The sequence below is a fragment of the Lampris incognitus genome, chromosome 15, assembly GCF_029633865.1.
Source record: "Lampris incognitus isolate fLamInc1 chromosome 15, fLamInc1.hap2, whole genome shotgun sequence".
NCBI lineage: Eukaryota > Metazoa > Chordata > Actinopteri > Lampriformes > Lampridae > Lampris > Lampris incognitus.
In genome coordinates, this window is record NC_079225.1 from 27,502,059 (window position 1) to 27,512,433 (window position 10,375).

The window sequence follows — 10,375 nt, forward strand, 5'->3', positions numbered from 1 at the left end:
ATCAGGTATTTGGGTTAACACAAAAAATGTTTGCTCTGCATCACAATGCTGTATTTATAGTCATACGCCTACACACACACCAAGTTGGTTAAGATGAAACTCAATTGCAGTGACTGCAAGGCCTTTTCAATGGGAGCCGGGTCGCTATTTGCAAAATGAGTATGAATGAAGGAGGAGAGAACTGGACAGCCAGAAATAAAATAAACAAGCAGGAAAGGAGTAGAAAGACAGCAGCAGGACACACAGTGTTTGGATAATCTATTATGACAAATGAGTGCTTAAGATAGGGCCTGAGTACATGTGCAGGTAGCCTTCATTTAAGATGAGAGGCAGGTTGCCACTGGGCTACAACATCCACCACGGCGGTGGACCAGCAGGCATCCAGAGTATGTGCAAAACAAGCACAGCTATGAAAGGATTTACATCATGAGGCGGAACAAGGGACAGACAATTAGTTCAAAATACTGTTTTTGAGTCGGAAACCGATCACAGGAGTCGGAGAGAAAGCCTGTGTCCGAGTCCTCAGGAGGAAGAGGTTTAGAAACTAGTTTTACAAAAGTTTATTTTGTAATCTTCGCTAGATGCAACAGACGACAAAGAGGACTTGTCTATGAAGGTACAGACAAGTACAGGATTTCATTAGTTTGTTGACAATACTGGGTAAAGAGGGTGGCAGCTGGCAATATGAGACATGTGGTAGCCTAGTTAGGCTGCTGCGACTGTGTCTTCTCTCTGTGACGGTCTTTGCTTCTGTCCTCAGGAGTTTCCAGAGAAAACCAGACCAGTGAACTTTAAACACCCTCTTTTCCAGTGCCCGGACATGAGTCCATCACCCTCTGTCCCATCTTCAGGTCAGCCCTACCTTCTGTGGATCTGTAATCAATCTGTCAAACATACATACACACACACACACACACACACACACACACACACACACACACACACACACACACACACACACACACACACACACACACACACACGTAAACTGATAAAGGAAACGGGAAGCATATGTGGCAGCACTGAAGTTGCTGCGTCATCTGTGTTTGACTGATCTGAATCCCAGAGATCCATTAGAAATGAAAGTCAACAAACTGAACAAAAAAACTGTTCAGATTTAACCTGACGTGATAGTATCTGTTAGTGTCTACCTTTACTACTTCTTCTGCATTGGCTGCTACACCAGTGATAGAAAGCACCACAAGGGACATTTGCGCCCATGTAGATGTTCAAGATTGTAGCTTTAAGGTGAGACCATCAGTATCAATTGATGTGTTTGATTTCTCTCTCTCTCTCTCTCCCCCCCCCCCCCCCCTCTCTCTCTCTCTATTTTATGTTTGACTCTGTCTTCTGCAGTGGAGTTGGTAAAGCCAGCAGATGTCAAGGTCATCGCTGCCCTGGGTGATTCTCTGACAGTAGGTGTTAGTCTCGTTGTGTTGAGTGTTATCTCACAATATGGACTTTAACTATTATGAGGGTTCTGCCTGTGGCCTGCTTTGTGAATGCTATAATATTTACCCTCTGGCTTGAGGAAAAGCCCCTCTTGTACATTTTGCCCTTTTTGTGTATCAGCGGACACTGTGGACCAGGAGTTGTCTATTAGCTAAGTGTGGCACGGACATGTTAACAAAGGTCATTTCAGAGATGTGTTTTATAAGCAGACTTGTATGTGTATGTGTATTTAGCACCGCCAAATGTCAAGATGTGCTGGAAGCCATGTAACAATTAGACAAAATTATGTGACAGGGGTTACCTAGGGCAGCACAGTGGCACAGTGGTTAGCGCTGTTGCCTCACAGCAAGAAGGTCCTGGGTTCGAACCCCAGGGTTGTCCTACCTTTGGGGTCATCCCCGGTCCTTTCTGTGTGGAGTTTGCATGTTCTCCCCGTGTCTGCGTGGGTTTCCTGCGGGTGCTCCGGTTTCCTCCCACAGTCCAAAGACATGTAGGCCAGGTGAATCGGCCATACTAAATTGTCCCTAGGTGCGTGTGTGTGTGTGTGTGTGTGTGTGTGTGTGTGTGTGTCCCCGCCCTGTGATGGACTGGCAGCCTGTCCAGGGTGTTTCCCCGCCTGCTGCTCAATGACTGCTGGAATAGGCTCCAGCATCCCGCGACCCTAGTTAGGATAAGCGGCTTGGATAATGGATGGATGGATGGATGGATGGAGGTGTTACCTATTCTTGCGAGGTTTTATAAGAAAACCTGCACAAATGTTTTACCCCTTCATTTTCAGACAGCTATTGGCGCCAATGCCACCAATGTCCTCGGGATACCCATTGAATTTCGTCACGTGTCGTGGAGGTAATGAGACTCAATGCATAAACACCATTAAGATATAATTCAGTGGGGATTCAGATTCCTCTTAGATGCCTTGGATGTGGTGACCTTTAATTACAGTGAGTCCAAGTGTCATCGCTTGCAATTGTTTCTCAAATTATCATGTGAACACAAAGAGTGTGTTGGTGTAGTGTTGTGTGCCTGGCACGTCTCACTCTCAACCTTCACCGCTGGCTAGCAGAAATGCGAACAGGAGAGCCGAGCACGTAAGTCTCTCCCTGCCAGTACATAGCCTCTCCAACAGCAAGCTCTATGTAGCGCTTCCTTGTGGCGACACATGGTAACTGGGTACACTTTGGACCCTGGCTGAACTACAAGGGACTCGGAGGAGGTCTGGCCGCTAGATGTGCGGTACGCAGGCCCACCGGTGTGTGGATATTCCCTGATGCCCACAAACCAGCCCCCCCAGCTATGGGTTAAATACTGCCACTGCCTAGTGGATACCTCGGAAGAGGAATAGGCTACGGGGGTAAACCCCTGCAGAAAATCAACATCCACAGTGCTGTTGTTTTTTGTTTTTCTCGCCCTTTTGTATCTGTTTAAGTTGGAGAGTATTGCTGGCGTCGTGTGTGGCTGCCATTTCTCCCTCTTGTAGCCCCCCCCCCTCTGTCCCATCCACCCCGTATGTCTGTGTTATGTTTATCTGTTGTCTTGTTTCACCCCGTTTATTGTAAAGCGACTTTGAGTGTTAGAAAAGCACTATATAAGTTTAATGTATTATTAATAGTATTAATATTGATGAGGATCTCCTCTTCTATGTTCACTTTAGATTGCTGAAGTGAAAAAAAGACCAGTGGTGTAACATCTGTGGTCAAAATAAATTTTGTCTTGACAATAATGTTATTTTCTTTGAAGCAATCATCACTTTTCACTTGCAGCATTGGAGGCTATGGGACGTTCCAGGATGTCATTACATTGGCAAGTAAGGCTTTTAAAATCACTGACAACCCGCCCACGCACATGATTTAGTCTTTTCGACGACAGTCGACTCCAGATACTGTCCAATTCTGTTTTCGATAACCGCGGTATTCTCTAAATGTGTGTTGTAGATATCATAAAGTTGTTCAACCCCAATTTGCTGGGTGCAGCTCCCAGCAAGACGGTCCACGGGACCCCGGCTCCCCTCAGCGAGACTGGCTTCAACCTGGCTGTGACTGGACACAACACATTGTAAGTCAAGTCACCTCCCATGTAGCCTGCAGGCCAATGACCCCCCCCCCCACACACACACACACACACACTCACACACACTCACAAACAACCCCAATCAAGTTTATGATACTTAAATGAACCTTTATGGAGTACAGCCAATGGGATCAAAGGGAAAGACACAAACCCCACGAACCTCACTCTTATTGTTCTTATTGCAACTCTTATTGCATGTAATATTTATCTGAAAGCTATATTCTTTGAACATGCTAATATAGCAAATTGTTCAACGTTGAGGTGTCTTAAAGTAACATTGTAGGACTTTTTGTTGATACAGCCGTGTGACATCTGCAACACTCTGTTCCCAGCAACCTGCCCGGCCAGACCAGACATTTGATTGACACCCTGAGAAGCTATGAGGTAGTGTGATATCCCAGATGGAGGGCCTGGTTTTAAGCGAATAACCGACAGTCAGACGCTGCACATGAGCAAGGCACTGAATCTGGCCTGATCAGACAAAAGTTGTTGTGTCTGTGACCACTTTTCTGCAGTATTTTGAGATTAGCTTTTTAATAAGAGCTGCATATTATAAGAAAATGTATCATTATTGTGATTGTCCTTGTTATTATCTGGTGATGTGTAGCTTAGTACAAGAATTTTTAAGTGCAAAGGCTCAAACTTTAGTTGCTATGGAGATAATTGAAATTCATGTTTCTAGTAATTCAATTGATTTTAGAAATTGGAGATTTTTAGAGCATTTTCCAGTGTTTTCACATTTTTGTTGCTTTAACTTTTTATATTATTTCTAAATTGAACTTTTCCCATAACCTGTGTATCTCTGCTTGCTCTCTTGTTGTTTAAGGGTCTGAACTTCAATGAGGACTGGAAGCTTCTGACGATCCTAATTGGCATGAATGACATCTGCGACTACTGCAAAGATAAGGTCTGCATAGTCCTCCTTTGAATACTTTTCTGTGCATTCTGTGCATTTTCAATATCTTATCCATATTGTTAAGCACTGTGACGTTTTCGTGTCCTTTTCTAGATTCTGTTTTCAGTGGACAACTTCATTCACTACATGACTGTTTCCTTGGAAATGCTTATGAATGAGGTAAAAAAAAAAGATCAAATTCAACCTGAACAACTGCTTTTGAAAACCAGCGTCAGCGGGGTAAATGCATAGCCAATGATTTAATTTGAGGCTTATAGTCATATTCCCTCATGTCGTGTTGCAGGTTCCGCGTATGATTGTCAACGTCGTTCAGATCCTGCCCATGGAGACTCTTAGGGAGGTCCAAAAGCCTACCCCAGGCTGCCTTCTTCAGCGGTGAGACTCCCTTTTCCCTCAATTCATCCAAACAAACCAGCTAGAGAGGAATAGGAGCCGCCAGATGAGAGCGCAGCATTGGAGTCAAGAACAATGCGGCTGTGCATCAGCCTTTATGAACTTAATCTTGCCAAATATTGACTCTGAATATATTAGAGATTATGTAACGCATAAAAGCAGGATGCGCAATTGCTCCTGTGTGGGTGGATGGCCAAGACATAATCCCCTTTTACATATAAAGTATGTTCAGTTTTTCCTGGTGTATCAGTGTGACAGGTGCTATATACTGCATCAAGCATGCTTCACTGATGACACACTTACACAACACAAAACCATTATGAATCTACATCAACTGTATAGCAACTGCAATCATTCCTATGGTGATTGAAACAGTACAAAATGTAATAAACAGCCACTAAGGTCTTTACAGTGCTGCAACATAAGGCAGATCCCTAAAATGAAATGCTGATAAAAGTTGTTGACCAAAGTCACAACAAAGTGACAAAACAGTCCTGTACCCATATTAGTCTACTTCTGAGGGTTGCCTTTGTGTGTATTTAGCTCCTGTACAGTAAGTAATAGACGAATTATATCTTATACATCACATAGTTGCTTAATTAGCAAGCACAGCATGTGACGCACAGCAAGAAGATCCTGGGTTTGAACCCCAGGGTTGTCCAACTTTGGGGGTTGTCCTCTGTGTGGAGTTTGCATGTTCTCCCTGTGTCTGCGTGGGTTTCCTCCAGGTGCTCCAGTTTCCTCCCACAGTCCAAAGACATGTAGGTCAGGTGAATCAGCCATACTAAATTGTCCCTAGTTGTGAATGTGTCGGTCCTGTGATGGACTGGTGGCCTGTCCAGGGTGTCTCCATGGACTGGCGGCCGGTCCAAGGTGTCTCCCCGCCTGCCACCCAATGACTGCTGGGATAGGCTCCAGCATCCCGTGACCCAAATTCAGATAAGCAGCTTGGATAATGGATGGACATCACATAGTTGTTTAATTAGGACTTCTGGTGAGAAATTATCTTTGTCTCTGTTCCAGATCTTTCTGCTCTTGCTTGATCAAACCAGTGGGCAGTTCTCCTGAGCTACGGGAGCTGCTGGAGGTCAATCTTGAGTTCCAGGTGGGGTTTATTTCTCTTAATCTATGGAGCTGCTTTGCATAATTGGAGGGATGTTTTCTCTTCAGCTAGTCACTCATAGGAGCTTTTGAGAAGTCTTGGACATCATAATTGTCAAACAACAGTGTGTGGACCCAAGCAATTTTTTTTCTTGCATCAGTTCCACGCTCCTTATTTGCAGCCAGTACTGTATGTTGCCTGTTGGTAATCATCAATGACGTGTGTAGAAAAATGCTGGAGAGTGCACTCATATTACACCACTTCCTCCCCCAGAAAAGACTCGAGCAGCTGCTGTACAGTGATCGTTTCTTCCAAGAAGACTTTGCCGTCGTGCTGCAGCCCTTTCTGAAACACGCTGACCCTCCCCGCCTCCCCGTAATGCACACACACACTTACAAACCTACCGTACATCAATGTGCTATACGTGAATGAACTCACTGAATGTGAAACATCTCACAGAAACACAGTTATCGACAAAATGAGAGTTGTGTAGGTAGTGCCTCTGTCTTCACTGGCACAAGGCTGAAAATGGGAAGGATGCCATTTTCCAAAGTCCGCTCAGGCCATCAGGAAATTAACATCAGTTTATGATTGTTCCCCCCTGAGCAGAACGGAAAGATCGACATGACCTTCTTCACCCATGACTGCTTCCACTTTACTATAAAGGGACATGAGGAGCTGGCCAAGGGCCTTTGGAATAACATGGTGGGCATCCAGCTTCACTGTACTAGCTGTGTTTTGGTAGCATTATATATAACCACTGCATTCAGAGCAATTGATCATGCACCATAAACAAATGCAAAACCAATACCCACCAAAGGAGGAAATATCACCAATAATCAAATTGCAAAAATCTTCTGCAACATCATCAACATAGACTCGAGCTTGAAAGAAGTGACTTTTTAGTTGCCTCTTGGAAGCACCTCCAGGTCTCATGCATCTTTCTCCCGCTTCCAGTTTCAGCCTGAAGGAGGGAAGTTTATGGTGAGCAGTTTCTCTGACCCCATCGACCTCATCTGTCCATCTTTGGTGAGATGTGTTTGAAAACTGAGACATGACAATTTCTTTACTAACCTAGGGCATCCATCATATATGATCAGCACTGTGCCAGCAAACGTTTCGCTAACTATGCAAAGATTTACACAGTGATTTTGCCAGCAAATAAATACTCGATAGAGCTATAAATCCCAGTCAGGAATTGTGCAGAAAAGCATTCATTTTTGTTTATATCTCTGTGAAAGATCCTATCTTTGGATGAATTACATCACTATTATTGTACTATTTATAACACGTTGAATTTATGTTGAACAAATGAAAATGTGGATTAGCTGAGTTCAAGTGTGTTTAACTTGCACCACATCTCTGCTTTCATATATTGCCAATAAAATAACCAGCCGAGACACAACATGATAAGAAATTTAATATTCCCTTCTCGGAGACAATTTTTGGTTTTGATAAAGCATCCTATCTGCACCTTAAAACTCTTTGGTAAAGACTAACATTATGGGGATCGTCTGGGTGGTGTAGCGGTCTATTCCGTTGCCTACCAACACGGGGCCCGCTGGTTCGAATCCCCATGTTACCTCTGGCTTGGTCGAGTATCCCTACAGACACAATTGGCCGTGTCTGCGGGTGGGAAGCCGGATGTGGGTATGTGTCCTGATCGTTGCACTAGCGCCTCCTCTAGTTGGTCAGGGCGCCTGTTCGGGGGGACTGGGGGGAATAGCGTGATTTTCCCACACGCTATGTCCCCCTGGCGAAACTCCTCACTCTCAGGTGAAAAGAAGCAGTTGGCAACTCCACATGTATCGGAGGAGACGTGTGGTAGTCTGCAGCCCTCCCCGGATTGGCAGAGGGGGTGGAGCAGTGACCGGGACGCCTCGGAAGAGTGGAGTAATTGGCCCGATACAACTGGGGAGAAAAAGGGGGGGGGATCCAAAAAAAGACTAACATTTATCATTTTCTTCCCAACCCTCAACCTCTCACATTGTTTTGTCGGTCCAATAGTTGTTGTGGTGCTTGACAAGTTATATTAAAGGTACACTTACAGTTCATGTGGCACGGTGGCGCAGTGGTTAGTGCAGTCGCCTCACAGCAAGAAGGTCCTGGGTTCAAGCCCTTGGGTAGTCCAACCTTGGGGGTCGTCCCGGGTCATCCTCTGTGTGGAGTTTGCATGTTCTCCCCGTGTCTGCGTGGGTTTCCTCTGGGTGCTCCGGTTTCCTCCCACAGTCCAAAGACATGTAGGCTAGGTGAATCGGCTGTACTAAATTGTCCCTAGGTGTGAATGTGTGTGTGTGTGTGTGTGTGTGTGTGTGTGTGTGTGTGTGTGTGTGTGTGTGTGTGTGTGTGTGTGTGTGTGTGTGTGTGTGTGTGTGTGTGTGTGTGTGTGTGTGTGTGTCGGCCCTGTGATGGCCTGGTGGCCTGTCCGGGCTGTCTCCCCGCCTGCCGCCCAATGACTGCTGGGATAGGCTCCAGCATCCCCGCGACCCTGAGAGCAGGATACGCGGTTTGGATAATGGATGGACTTACAGTTCATATAACTGACATGTGGAACAGTGACATTAAAAATCAAACAGGCACAGCTGAATGTGGTGCAGATTGAACTCACTCACACTCGAGCATTCGGCATGTCTGTATTGTGTTTGTAGGACCATCCGTACATCTTCACCCGGCCAAGTGCAGCTAAAACAGACCAGTCGCCTCCTCCGGACCGCCCAAAGTCCGGTGCTCCATCACAAGCAGCTCTTCTCCTGTTGCTCCTGCTCCTTGCCACGTTTGGGGTTGTTGCAGTTGTATAGCTCTTGTCTGGACTACTGTATTTTTGTATACCAATGTCGGTGCTGTGTTGGTTATGGCTGCGGCAGGGAAATCAGAGGCAGAGGAAATTTGCCCCTCACAAGTACATACGTTTGTTTTTTCTTTGTCTTAGGTCGAGGACAAATGACAACAAATTATTACTGTGATCTATAAGATGATGTAATGGGACGAACACCACAACGCCTTGCAATTTAGTCATTATCCTGTGCCACCACCTGAAATCTTAAATTTTTAGTGAAACGGGCCAAATGCTACCTTTGAGGGCGGATCAGGCTGTCGCAACGCCCCAGGAGACATTGTAGACCACAACTGTTCAAGCTTTTAACCAGAAACATAGTTATTGGTACCAAGAAGATTTCCATCTGAATGGATCTGACCTGAATTATGTCAGCTGGGGCTCACTTACTCTTCCTGCCCAAGTGCTGCCATGTTCGGTGTAATTGCTGAAAAGCTGCCGAAAGAGTTTTAATTTTTTTTTTTTTTTTGGTATCATTTTGTGATATTACAGTCATGTAATCGAATATTTCATCCTTCATCGTTTTAGAGAACACAAACTATGTTGACCCAGAGACGGAAACTGACTTTCTTTTTTGACTTTCATCTATGCAGGGAAGATCAACTATTCACACAGGCTCATTTTCAGCAGTACCCAGCTTATCATTAACACCAATGCATGCATTCACGCCGATGGACCAGGTCATTGCAACCATCATCTTCTACTCCACTGAGCGGCTACCTTGCTCACCGGGTGTCAAAAACAATGATCATCGCAGGGGAAATACCTTATCTGTAGTCTGCAGATGCACAAAACCAAGTCACAAGCTTGCCTCTCAAACCCCTGTGTACTTTGTATGGATTGCCCTCCAATAGCTGTGTTTCTCATAACCTGAGCGTTCGAGGCCACATTTTCATTTTCTGCAGCTGATCTCCACAATGTGCTCTGACGCTGCAAGGAGTAGAACAACTAGATAGATCCTATTTGATGGTGAGCACGTGAACAATATTATTGACCCATGCATTCAGACTTTCCCCATTCAGAGTAGGAAGCCATGCGATGCAATCAGTCAGCGGTGTTAAACAACCCCTTCATCCTCTATCTCATAACATGGAGCATGTGTGATGACTATAAATGACACAGAGCAGCAAGGCGGATGAAAGCTGTGTTTAGTTCATCTCGTGTTACTTGGATTTGCTTAGAAATGTTAATTTGGCTCTATTGTGTCTATTGAATGAAAAGATGGAAACCATGTGTATTCAACATTGCAGAGTTGAATGAGAGCCGAAGCGGGTGCTTTTGAAAACCCGGTTTCAGAATAAACATGTCGTGCATGACAATAATACATATGGGGATCACCTAATGACCTAGGATCAAGATATCCCGTTTTGTTTTGTTCATGGTGAAAAGAGTTGGAGGAGATGGTGACCTCAGTACTACACAAAAAAATGACAAGACGTTATGTAAAACAACCCATCAGTATGTATTCAAGGAATAGGAATAAATAAATGTCTAATAAAGACATTTAAAACACTATAATTGTTGATGAGACATGATTGTTAACAATTGCCAGTTAATATATATTTTGACTGATCTTAAACTTTCAGATATGACAAGTTGTACAGTGTTTGAC